At 46.9% G+C, this 12680-nt stretch overlaps 1 long non-coding RNA gene across 2 annotated transcripts in view; it reads right to left on the minus strand.

Moving 5' to 3' along the window:
• Positions 1–989: 989 nt before the first annotated feature.
• LOC127598979 (uncharacterized) overlaps positions 990–12680 on the minus strand; it is a 43314-nt gene continuing 31623 nt past the window's right edge. For both annotated transcript variants that reach the window (XR_007961970.1, XR_007961971.1), the window contains exons 3-5: positions 6776–6867; positions 3492–3614; positions 990–1600 (exon numbers count right to left, since the gene is read on the minus strand). This is a non-coding gene — a long non-coding RNA (uncharacterized LOC127598979). The remainder of the gene's footprint in view (positions 1601–3491; positions 3615–6775; positions 6868–12680) is intronic.

Consider the following 12680-nt stretch of genomic DNA (forward strand, 5'->3'; position numbering starts at 1 on the left):
ACTTCATTCCACAACTGGCCCACATCTGGTTTGCCAGAGTCAAGCCAGTGCCTCCCCTTTGCCACTCCTGGGCCGTGTTCGGCCCACATGCATTATGCCATTGCCGACTCAAGGCCAGCTGCGCCAGCTTCATGCCGAATCTGGGCCAGATGCCTTTGCTGACTGGGTTGTGTCCAGCAAAGGGGCTATCTTGGGACTTCTAGGGGGGACGAAGGGGGAATTAAGGCTCCGTAAAGCAATGTTGAGCTGCGGAGACAGATACTTCTCTTCCCGTCTCACTATTTGGTGTAGGTCTGTTAAGTACGACGCATAGTAAACTGCAATAACAGTGCCATTTTATAACGATGTCGTGAAATAAAATATTGCGGTGCAACAGATTTATGGCATTTCACTTAAATTCCGTGGGGAACATTTATTTGATATGAATAAAATGAGTGACGTCGTTTTCACGGAGCAAAATCAACTTGTCAAAGTCAATAGGGCTGTTCACACGGCAAGATTTGGTCCGGTGCTGCACCGGGGCTGCCCCAGTAGAGCGTTCACACGTGCAATTTAGCTCCGGGGTAGCCCCGGAAAAGAGCTTATACCGGACCAAATTTGACCCACCTCACGGAGGTTTGCTTTTCTGAGTGTCATTGAAGTCATCGTTCATTTACGTTTTCTTGGGCGGTCACTCTCTAGCAGAAGGCACGGAAACCGAGAAGGAGAAGGACGTGCCGGTCCAGTCGTCGCTTGAGTTGTGTATATACAGTACGTTTTAAAAAGAACCAACATGACAGCTGGTTTGTTTTCTGTCGTTTTGCTCCGCTGCAGAAACTGCCGTATGAACGCAAGTCGGGCAGCCCCGAGACTGTACCGGGGCTACCCCGCTCAGCGGCTTTGTACGTGTGAACGCTCCACACAATTTGCTGGGGTGCAAAATATCCCGCAACAAACTATCTCGGTGCAGCACCGGAGCAAATGTGTGCCGTGTGAACGGCCCTAAAGTGTTTAAAACCACGGTTGGGGTTACGAATCGGAGCGTTCAGCCGGGGCGAGGCTTCCAAATGAGGTTTTTGTAATTGTCATCACAAGAGTTACATCCGAAGTGTGATTTCCTACTGTTAACAAAAAATGTTACGTTGACAAAAGGATGCTGAGAAATGAAGCAAGGCTTTCCGCAAATTCACACAGCCCTCGTCTCCACTAAAGCGCGTCTGTACATAGCTCTCGGTCTTTGTCTTTGCACCTGTGTGGAGCATTCAAAGGCTGAAGAGCCTCCTTGAACGTCCACCAATGAGCCCAGAAGAGGCTCTTGCTCGAAGGCCCAGAAGTACCGCCAATACTGGGGAATTAGCGATGCTAGATGTGGGCACACGCGCGCCCTTGTGTTATTTTTGTCCTGCTTTTTTTCCATAACATCAACAGAGAGAGAGAGATGAGTGAGGGGGAAGCATTTGTGCTGCTGCTTCAGGTGAAAACAAATCAACTGTGCTGGAAAACTTCCATCCTGCTCGTCAAGTCCAAGGACAAGGAGGGTCACGGGCGCTGCTGAGGTTTGATTGACAGGTGACAGCCCGGGTGAGCCGAGGCGCAGCGGCAGAGGCGTGGCGACGAGGGACTGTTGCCACCAAAATGGCGAGAAGCAGGAGAGACAACATGGAAGGTTACCTTCAGGATGGCTGAACATCAAATACAAGTTCGGTGACTGAAACATGGTGGGGGGGGGGGGGGGGGGGGATTCTGTCGGCAATCTGCGGGTGCCCCCTTAACATGTATTTGCATGGAGGATTTCCATCGTGACCGAGCATTTTGGCCAAACTGCATTTCACGTTTTGGTTTGAAACAAAGGTTAGGTTTTCAGATTAGGGTTTCAAGCCAGGGTCAGGGTTACAAATTTGGGTTTCAAGCCGATTGTGTGTTGACAAGCAGGGATTTGCGGTGCCGTTTCAAAAAAAAAGGATTTTAAATAGGCTCTACACGCTTAGGATATGTGTCATCAATCGATTAGTTAAAAATAAAACAATAACTCTTCAGCAATGTGATCAGAAGATGGACTAATATATCCAATCCATTTAACCAACCCGTTCATTCACTGTCCAGTTGGCCAACTGTGATCCACCGATATGCATTGCGGGGGGCAGGAGGGGGGGGGGATTCTAGCTCCAAAAATTCTTATATAGTATAAATATAAATATAATATAAATAGATTAATTGGATATCTATTTTTTTTTTTTTGCGGTCACTCACTGATGCCATTTTGTTCAGCTCTGCTTGTGGTAAGCATCTCTCACCTTTTGTATCGATTTATTCGCAGGTGGCTCTGTTGCCATGGTTTGTGGTGACATCTGATGTTTGAAAAAAAAAATATGCCAAGTATTTTTTTCTTTTGTCCTTTGCGTGTACCAATAAAAAACAAAAATACTGATAGACATTCAATACAACCCCCCACCCCACCCAAAAAAAAAACTAATCAGGAAAAAAAAAATCGGAGATGCCCGGCCAATGATGACCACACAGAACTTCTCCACAGTGAACAAGACTGATGTTTAATTTTGCGGTTTCGATCACTCGCCAAATGATGACATTACAACCAATCGCCGATTTTGCATGTAAATGCAAAATGTCCGCCGATGACATCAACGTAAAGTCTTGTTTTGAAACTGGTTCAAGAGTTCCAATCTACGGAAGAGGATTAGGGCCAATGAAGAAAGAAAAAATAAGGTTGGCAAGATTCTGACTTTAATCTCAGAATTCTGACTTTAATCTCAGAATTCTGACTTTAAAGTGAGAATTCTGACTTTAATCTCAGAATTTCTCACTTTAAAGTCAGAATTCTCACTTAAAAGAAGCAGGAGAGACAACATGGAAGGTTACCTTCAGGATGGCTGAACATCAAATACAAGTTCGGTGACTGAAACATGGTGGGGGGGGGGTGGGGGGGGGATTCTGTCGGCAATCTGCGGGTGCCCCCTTAACATGTATTTGCATGGAGGATTTCCATCGTGACCGAGCATTTTGGCCAAACTGCATTTCACGTTTTGGTTTGAAACAAAGGTTAGGTTTTCAGATTAGGGTTTCAAGCCAGGGTCAGGGTTACAAATTTGGGTTTGTGGATGCGTTTAAACAGGGTCGAAGCCAAGCCACCGCCGAGCGCACCTGAGCTCCCACAAAGGAAGTGAATTAATGCATGGGGAGGTGTCGGGGGGTGAGGAGTGGGGGGGGGGGGGGGGGGGTGCTCAACATTCTAAATGCAGCGTTTTCCAGTCCTGCTCGTGGTCACGTTTCTTCGTTTTTGACAAAGTCAGAATCTTGCCAACCTTATTTTTTCTTTCTTCATTGGCCCTAATCTAGGATTAGGGCCTTTATGGGTTTCAAACAAGGGTTACATTTTAAAACGAGGCTTTCAGGACCCACTTGACTTTTAGGCCCCCTACTGGCTGCTAAGTGTATACCATCTTCCTCCGTGCCGCTGACACGCCTGACGCAAACACACACAAACACACACTCACACGCTTTGTGAGCTCCAGACAGCAATGTTTTCCAGCTCTTTTCAGCATGGAAACAAAGTGTCAGTCGAAGCCTGGTACTTCAATCGTCCTACCCCCTTCTTCCATGTGTTCCCTCGGCTGGTGCTGTCGTGGGGGGGAAAAAAAAAGCTAAGCAGCCTGTTGAGCTTCTGGTATTTGATCACTGGGGCGCCTCCCTTTGTGCTGCTAAGCGACACATAAAAGGAACTGTTATCAGCTGGCCCACATCAGCCGTGGAGAGCGGCGAAACGCGGGCCTGTCGGAAGGCCAAGAAGAAGGCAGTGGGTTGCGGGGGGGGGGGGGGGGTGCAGGGGGGCGGTGGCGAGGGGTTGGCATAGGGTGGGTCAAAGCCTTGCGACGAGCTTTTACAGCCGTCACCAGCCATCTGGAGAGAAGCAGTCGGGGGACGGGGAGGTTGAGGAGGGGGGGTGGGCGTAAGATTTAAGGGAGAAACGCCATTAAAAAAAAAAAGTCGTTGTGATGCTGCCAGCGATGGAATTGGACACCGGCGATAGCGAAGGGCAACAAGCGAGCTGCCGCCTTGCAGCCAAATGAGGCGGCGGGGAGACATAAAGCGGAGCATTCAAGAACCCGTGGATGCGTTTAAACAGGGTCGTAGCCAAGCCACCGCCGAGCGCACCTGAGCTCCCACAAAGGAAGCGAATTAATGCATGGGGAGGTGTCGGGAGATGGGGGGGGGGGGGGGTGCTCAATATTCTAAATGCAGCCTTTTCCAGTCCTGCTCGTGGTCACGTTTCTTCGTTTTTGACAAATTGACATTTTGTCAATGTTTGTACTGCAAACTACAACAATGTGTTTTTATTTGACTGTTCTTCATACAGGGCGGCCCGGTAGTCCAGTGGCTAGCACGTCGGCTTCACAGTGCAGAGGTACCGGGTTCGATTCCAGCTCCGGCCTCCCTGTGTGGAGTTTGCATGTTCTCCCCGGGCCTGCGTGGGTTTTCTCCGGGTGCTCCGGTTTCCTCCCACATTCCAAAAATATGCATGGCAGGCTGATTGAACACTCTAAATTGTCCCTAGATGTGAGTGTGAGTGCGAATGGTTGTTCGTCTCCGTGTGCCCTGCGATTGGCTGGCAACCGATTCAGGGTGTCCCCCGCCTACTGCCCGGAGACGGCTGGGATAGGCTCCAGCACCCCCCGCGACCCTAGTGAGGATCAAGCGGTTAGGAAGATGAATGAATGAATGAATATTCTTCATACATTCATGATTTTTTTTAATAGCAAAGGTTTTACACCAAGGTAAGGGCCTCAAAATGTTGCATTTAAGGGGTTAGATATTTGTGAACTGGAGTTTAGACCTGGCGTTGGTCATTTTGCAGGCCTGCGGCCCTGAGACAAGGGAGATCTGCATTTTTCAGGGGCGGTTCTAGATCAATTTCACTGAGGGGGGCCTGGCTGGGCCCAGGGGTTTTAATAGAGGTTGCTCTCTACAAAAGTGGCGCTTTTGTGAGAGTGATCACAACTATTTACACGTTCAAAGCGTCGACGTGGTGGAGTGAAGGCAACAAAGCTTTTTCAGATGTCACATTGGGGTCTTTCTTAAATTGGTTTGCGGTGAAGTGGGTACTTGGAATCTACTAAAGCACACCCGATTGCTTGTGCGTGCTGTCTATGAGAATAGTGGCCAAATTTTAAAGTCAGGCTTGGTACTTCAAATTGGGGTTCAAGGTTAAGGGTTTTCAATAGATTCTCAAGCTAAAATTAGACTTGTGATTGATTGGGTTTTAATCACTGGTCAGGGTTTCAAACTACGGTAGATTAACAGTTTCAGATTTGGATTTCAAGACAGATTTTGGGCATTCAAATTGGATTAACACAAGAGTTAGGCTTTCAAAGTAGATGTTTGGTCAAGTTAAGTTTTCCAATCAGGTTTGGGGTTGCAGGTTGTGGTCTCAGCCATGGGTAGGGATTCAAATTAGTGTTTCAAGGCAGGGTTAGGGTTTCAAAGTATGCTTTCAGTCTAGTTAAGGTAAATGTTCCGAATCAGATTCTGGGGGTTTGTCACGTTCTGCCCGAGGCGATGAACAGATCGCCTCGTACAGAACAAAATAAAGGGGTGGATTCCCAGTAAAGCAGACACGGAAAGATCTTGTCAGAAAAACAAAAGAGTCTTTAATGACTAACAGAAAGAGCCCGACAGGGAAACGGTAACAAAAAGCGCTGGTCAATTAAGGACCAGGAAATAAGGAAACAACCGAAAACGCTCGCTGAAAAAACAAAGTGCGAGGAAGTTCTGATTAGGCAATATATTCATTCATTCATTCATCTTCCGAGCCGCTTGATCCTCACTAGGGTCGCGGGGGGGTGCTGGAGCCTATCCCAGCTGTCTCCGGGCAGCAGGCGGGGGACACCCTGAATCGGTTGCCAGCCAATCGCAGGGCACACAGAGACAAACAACCATTCACACTCACACCTAGGGACAATTTAGAGTGTTCAATCAGCCTGCCATGCATATTTTTGGAATGTGGGAGGAAACCGGAGCACCCGGAGAAAACCCACGCAGGCCCGGGGAGAACATGCAAACTCCACACAGGGAGGCCGGAGCTGGAATCGAACCCGGTACCTCTGCACTGTGAAGCCGACGTGCTAACCACTGGACTACCGGGCCGGCCTAGGCAATATATATGTATACAATTTAGTGACTAACGCGAATAGCAAGAGTAATGGCCGCAAGGCAAGAAGGCAACGAGTAGTCTACAATAGAGGAATTAGCACAAGAGAACAATGGCACGGCGTGGAATTCTCCGGCAGTGAGTGGACTGCCAGAGCCTCTTAATAAAGGCAGATAATCAACCCGAAATAACGGACAGGTGTGCAGTTGGCGGAGGGAAAAGCCCGCCACCTGCTGGCGGGCACGGGACGTGACAGGTTTCAATCCAGGGTTACAATTTTAAACCAGATTGAAGGGTTTTGGTTTGGATAATGGAAGGATGGATGGTAGTTTTAAAACAGGACTTTCAGATGAGGATACGGTTTTCTTATTGGATCAATGTGCCCAATTGTGCAAAAAAAAAAAAAAAACAACCAAACACACACACAAATGCTTACAAAAATAAATTGGCTTGTGAAGTGTGGCACAGTGCTTGAGGGCTATGTTTTCAGTTAAAACATTTTTTTTTTTTTGCACATGACTCTGGGCGATGACTGTATGACAAAAAAAAAACAAGGCTGACGAGACGCGTGCGCACATATCAGCTGCGATTAAAGAGCCGCCAGCGTCGACGCAAATAGTGGTGCTGATTTACGCGATCAGAAGCGAGGAGGAATTTGGAGAATCATTTGACGACTTGTCAGCTCCTTTAGCATCACGCCTGCAGGGGTTGCCCTTGAGCTGCGGCTGTAAACAACAACAACAAAAACGCTTTTAATTCTTCTTTTATGAAGATGAGGCCAAGTGCTTTAAAAAACTTTATTTGTCCCAATCACACCGGCAGCCCTAAAAGCGGGTGACCAACATTCACGGCAGCCATTTTGTGCCTGATGGTAGCGGGCTGGTTGGCCACTCGTTTTTTTTTTTTTTTTTTTTACAAGTCTGCTTAATAAGGCTCTTGACAAAACGACGGGTTAAGAGATTATATTGACGGTGTCGTTAACTTTGCTATTGTTAAACTGTAATGGCTGACGAGCACGCGATTTACAAGTTTTATTCAAGGGTGGCCCCGCCATCATCCCCGCCTTCCTCCCCACACACCCACACACACACACACACATGCATTCCTCCCTAACCCCAAAGTGTCTTTGCCAGTGAGGTGGTTCAATTTTCGAGTTTAAAAACATCTATTAATATTCATGCCATGCCATATTTCACCCTCCAAAAATTGTCCCGTAAAATCTGAATCTCATCACCGAGGTGTCCAGCAACCCCCTGCGGCCCTTGCGAGGATTCGTGGATCGGAAAATGGATGGATGGAAAATAGAAAAGACACGACTCGTATGTAACATACATGAAAAGTCAAGCCAAAGTTAACGAAAAGTTTAATTGTCATACTTCAAGTCTGGACGGGGGCTTGAGCGGATGTCGCAATGAACCATCCAACAGGCCCACAGCTGTGGTATCCTTGGACACGACACTGAAGTCACCCCAACCCCCCCGAGGCCAAATTTTATACACACGACATTAATGTCCGTCCGAGCCGCTTGATCCTCACTAGGGTCGCGGGGGGTGCTGGAGCCTATCCCAGCTGTCTCCGGGCAGTAGGCGGGGGACACCCTGAATCGGTTGCCAGCCAATCGCAGGGCACACAGAAACGAACAACCATTCGCACTCACACTCACACCTAGGGACAATTTAGAGCAACCAATCAGCTTGCCATGCATGTTTTTTGAATGTGAGAGGAAACCGGAGCACCCGGAGAAAACCCACGCAGGCCCGGGGAGAACATGCAAACTCCACACAGGGAGGCCGGAGCTGGAATCGAACCCGGTACCTCTGCACTGTGAAGCCCACGTGCTAACCACTGGACTACCGGGCCGCCCGACATTAATGTACTGTTTTCCTAATCATAAAGATGATTTTTATTTTTTTTGACTGAATGGAAATAAAAAGTAGCAGAATTGAATGCTCTGTGGAGAAACAATTTTGAACTGGCTCTATAATGTACAGTCATCCCACGAATGTGCACTGTAATCCAAATTGCAGTCATGTACAATCAAAATGAATGACCAACATTCACCATAAAATTATTGCGGCATACAAAAATGCAAAATATAACACTAATGAAGTTACATTAAATGACAGCAGATGCTTTTAAATGGCTGCTTATTTATTTTATTCTTTTTAAGGCGACTTCCCTTTAAACAAAGTTGTTACTGGTGTAACCTTTTTTTTGACTATTTTGTGTGGATTTTTACATTCATTCATTCATTCATTCATCTTCCGAGCCGCTTGATCCTCACTAGGGTCGCGGGGGGTGCTGGAGCCTATCCCAGCTGTCTTCGGGCAGGAGGCGGGGGACACCCTGAATCGGTTGCCAGCCAATCGCAGGGCACACAGAAACGAACAACCATTCGCACTCACACTCACACCTAGGGACAATTTAGAGTGTTCAATCAGCCTGCCACGCATGTTTTTGGAATGTGGGAGGAGACCGGAGCACCCGGAGAAAACCCACGCAAGGAGAACATGCAAACTCCACACAGGGAGGCCGGAGCTGGAATCGAACCCGGTACCTCTGCACTGTGAAGCCGACGTGCTAACCACTGGACTACCGGGCCGCCCTTGGATTTTTACAGTGCGGGTCAAAATGACCCACAACATAATCAATGTGATTTTTTTTCAACATAATATGAGGGTTAGCACACGGAAAGCAGCATATTTTGGCACGGCGCCGTGAACGCGCTAATGAGGTTGCGCGATCATTCGGAGCCCAGCTTGCCATCTTTTGACTCACTACCTTGCATTGAGAAATCAAGTGCCTTTATCTGTGACCCAGTTTTGTTGCACTTGATTTGGATATCACCGTGAGCTCTTTACCTCCAGCTGCCCCTGGAAAGTTGTTTTTAGTCCAGGCCGCACTATCGTCTCAAATGCTCAAATTCAAATATATTGTAAAAGGGAAACTATTCCGCCATCTAAAACAGCGGCTTCGTCTTTGGCGCCCTTTAGCTAGCGCGCATTTTATGAGCGGGGGTCTCTTTTGATGTCATGCCGCGCGCCACTTATCTCCCATGAACATGAAACAAAATGATTCACAAAGGCTGCAATTTACAAGCACAACAATGTTTTCACATTTGATTTTTTTTTTTTTTTTTGTGCTCCAGAAGTGAACCTGTGCTTGTTTTTGCTTGCCAGTTCATAAAGTGACAATGAATGTATTGTACCGATAAAAAAAATTAATTCTGTCGTTTCCCTCGTGACACCTGACGAGCATTGATGCGAAATCGAGTGGACGTTTCCATCATAACAGGACACGAGAACAAGTGGCAAGAACTCATGCCCAAAATGGAGAAGCCGCCATTTTGTGCAGGTGACAGGGCTCATACTTTGACAAGTTCCTTCCTGGTTTTGGTGTGCGCCATTAAATGTGGGCTCAGCAAGTTTGTTGATCAATTTTAGAAACGTGTATTTAAAAAAAAAAAACCCGCTCGTTACCGCCTTCAGCTTTAATTAAAGTTTGGAAACAGTTTGTCGGATCAGTTGGTAGAAAGGCCCTTTGAACAAATGATTCATGTCAAAGTTAGCTTGGGATCTTTTCACATTGGTGCCACTGCGGCTGCACACTTCCTTCTCAAACGCCCCTCATGTCTCTTTTGCCTCTGCGTTTGATTTTTGTAAAAAAAAAAAAAAAATAGAGACACTATAACCGCGGTGACAGAGGAAAAGAGCGTCAGATCTCCCAAAGCCTCTGAAGTAAAAGCAAAAAAAAAAAAAACTTCCTGTGTGCAAGAGATTAAATCAAATCTCCTCTTTGATATCAAATATTAATATCGTTACACGCATTAGACAGCACTAAGTAAAGTGAGACTGATTTATTTCTCCAATCAGGCGCACGTTCTTCAGGGACGCACGCATGCTAATGCACAAAAGTCTGCTTGCATTCCACTGAAACACTTTTCAGTTTGCCTGCTACCTTAAAATAATGATCCAGTACCCCCCCCCCCACCCCACAGGGAATCTTTTGCCAATCCAAGCCGGTTTCTTTTAGTAGCATGTAATTGGTCAACGTGTCTGTCATGATTCCAACCGCAAAAAGGTCTCAGGAACTCCTGCGGCGAGATGGAGGTCAGATCACATGTGCCATTTTCAAGTCGTCACCTTCAAGTATCGAGCAAGTCATTTTGCCTCGGGCGCAGTCAAGTCACCACCTATTTCAAGTCAAGCACCGTCAAGTCCTGACTCAAGCCCGGAAGTTGCCCTGCAGTGTCAAAAACCAAAAACAAAAACAAAAACATAAAAATAAATAAATAAGTAAAAAGTAAAATAATTAAAAAAATAAATAAATAAACAAATAAATAAATAAATAAATAGGGCGGCCCGGTAGTCCAGTGGTTAGCACGTCGGCTTCACAGTGCAGAGGTGCCGGGTTCGATTCCAGCTACGGCCTCCCTGTGTGGAGTTTGCATGTTCTCCCCGGGCCTGCGTGGGTTTTCTCCGGGTGCTCCGGTTTCCTCCCACATTCCAAAAACATGCGTGGCAGGCTGATTGGACGCTCTAAATTGTCCCTAGGTGTGAGTGTGAGTGCGAATGGTTGTTCGTTTCTGTGTGCCCTGCGATTGGCTGGCAACCGATTCAGGGTGTCCCCCGCCTACTGCCCGGAGACGGCTGGGATGGGCTCCGGCACCCCCCGCAACCCTAGTGAGGATCAAGCGGTACGGAAGATGAATGAATGAATGAATAAATAAATAAATAGGGCGGCCCGGTAGTCCAGTGGTTAGCACGTCGGCTTCACAGTGCAGAGGTGCCGGGTTCGATTCCAGCTCCGGCCTCCCTGTGCGAAGTTTGCATGTTCTTCCCGGGCCTGCGTGGGTTTTCTCCGGGTGCTTCGGTTTCCTCCCACATTCCAAAAACATGCGTGGCAGGCTGATTGGACGCTCTAAATTGTCCCTAGGTGTGAATGTGAGCGTGGATGGTTGTTCGTCTCTGTGTGCCCTGCGATTGGCTGGCAACTAATTCAGGGTGTCCCCCGCCTACTGCCAGAAGACAGCTGGGATAGGCTCCAGCACCCCCCGCGACCCTAGTGAGGATCAAGCGGCTCGGAAGATGAATGAACAAATAAATAAATAAATACATACATAAATAAATAAGAAGACCACCACTGAGTTTATAATGGTGACATTATTGCTAATTAATCAATACCATCATGGACGCATGGATGAGCTTTAAAATCCATTTTTTAAAAATTCAATTATGGTCACTAAAATTCATTTTCCGAACTGTATTTATACAATACAAAAAGCGTTGTGGACGAGGTCAGAAGGCCCATGCAGATGACGTGACTTATATAATCGTTAATATTCAGGCGCAATCGTGATGAGCATTGATGTGTAATAATGATATCAGCCGACACGCCGCCGCTGGTGGTACATGTACATGTATTCCAGCTGCAGCAAATCATTCAATCAATATTCTTTTCATTATCTCGCCGGTGTTCTCAGCCCCCCCCCCCCCCCCCCCCTAATAGCGATACCCGGAGGAACGACTTTATGTACGTCGAAACCTTTTGTTCATCTTATTTGTGTGCGTGTTCCAATTCATCGGGAACGCTTCAATCCATCACGTAGCCGCCACCGACTTCATAATTGAGTCCCTCAATCAATGGCAGTGTCCAAAGTACTTACGGTCTGTACTTAATTTCGAGTACAGATAGACAGATGTAACAAATTGTGTTAATCTGATGTATATTTCGCCTTTTCTATAAGTAAAAAATATATATACCGTATTTTCCACACTAAAAGGCGCACTGGATTATGAGGTGCACCTTCAATGAATGGCCTATAAGACGCAATCTACAATGCATCCACTAGATGGAGCTACGCTCAATGAAATGCCAACAGAACGATCAGATGCCAGTAAAACTTATTTAATAAAGGAGCGACACAGTTCACTTAACCAACAGCAAGTGATAACATTGACTCGTTAACGCTGAACTCTCTTGCCGCTGCTCTATTTCCGTGTTCAACAGCGCAACCAACCGATTGCCTTAAGTTTGATCGCTGCGTTGTCAGCGTGTCTCGAGCGAGGAGCCGTTTTGGGATCGAAATATTCCCGTAATGAACATACACAAGGCGCATCGAATTTTAAGGTGCGCTGTGAGCTTTGAAGAAAATGGAAGGCTTTTTTGGGGCGCCTTTTAGTGCGGAAAATACGGTATTAGAGAAACGCATTTGAATTATGCGCAGTCGATGTGAATTTTCAAATGAGGAAATTCAAAGGACTTTTTTTTTCCCAGCAAACTGTAATGACCAAGCCGCTGCAATAATTACAGATAACAAAACGGAGGCTCACAAAGTGAAGAGCCATCAAACCCGAGTGTGCGAGCGAGCATATCGGCGGCCTCTATCTTTCTTTCGTGACCTTGTCTCGCTACCGTGTAGCTGTCGTTGGCTTGACACCAGCACGCCAATGCAACAATGCTCTCTTGTGTTCTTCATTTTCCCAGCATCCCTATCAACCCCCCTAACCCCCCCAGTGCCATCTGCTTGGGTTGAAAG

This window comes from Hippocampus zosterae, chromosome 4 (genome assembly GCF_025434085.1).
Source record: "Hippocampus zosterae strain Florida chromosome 4, ASM2543408v3, whole genome shotgun sequence".
Lineage (NCBI taxonomy): Eukaryota > Metazoa > Chordata > Actinopteri > Syngnathiformes > Syngnathidae > Hippocampus > Hippocampus zosterae.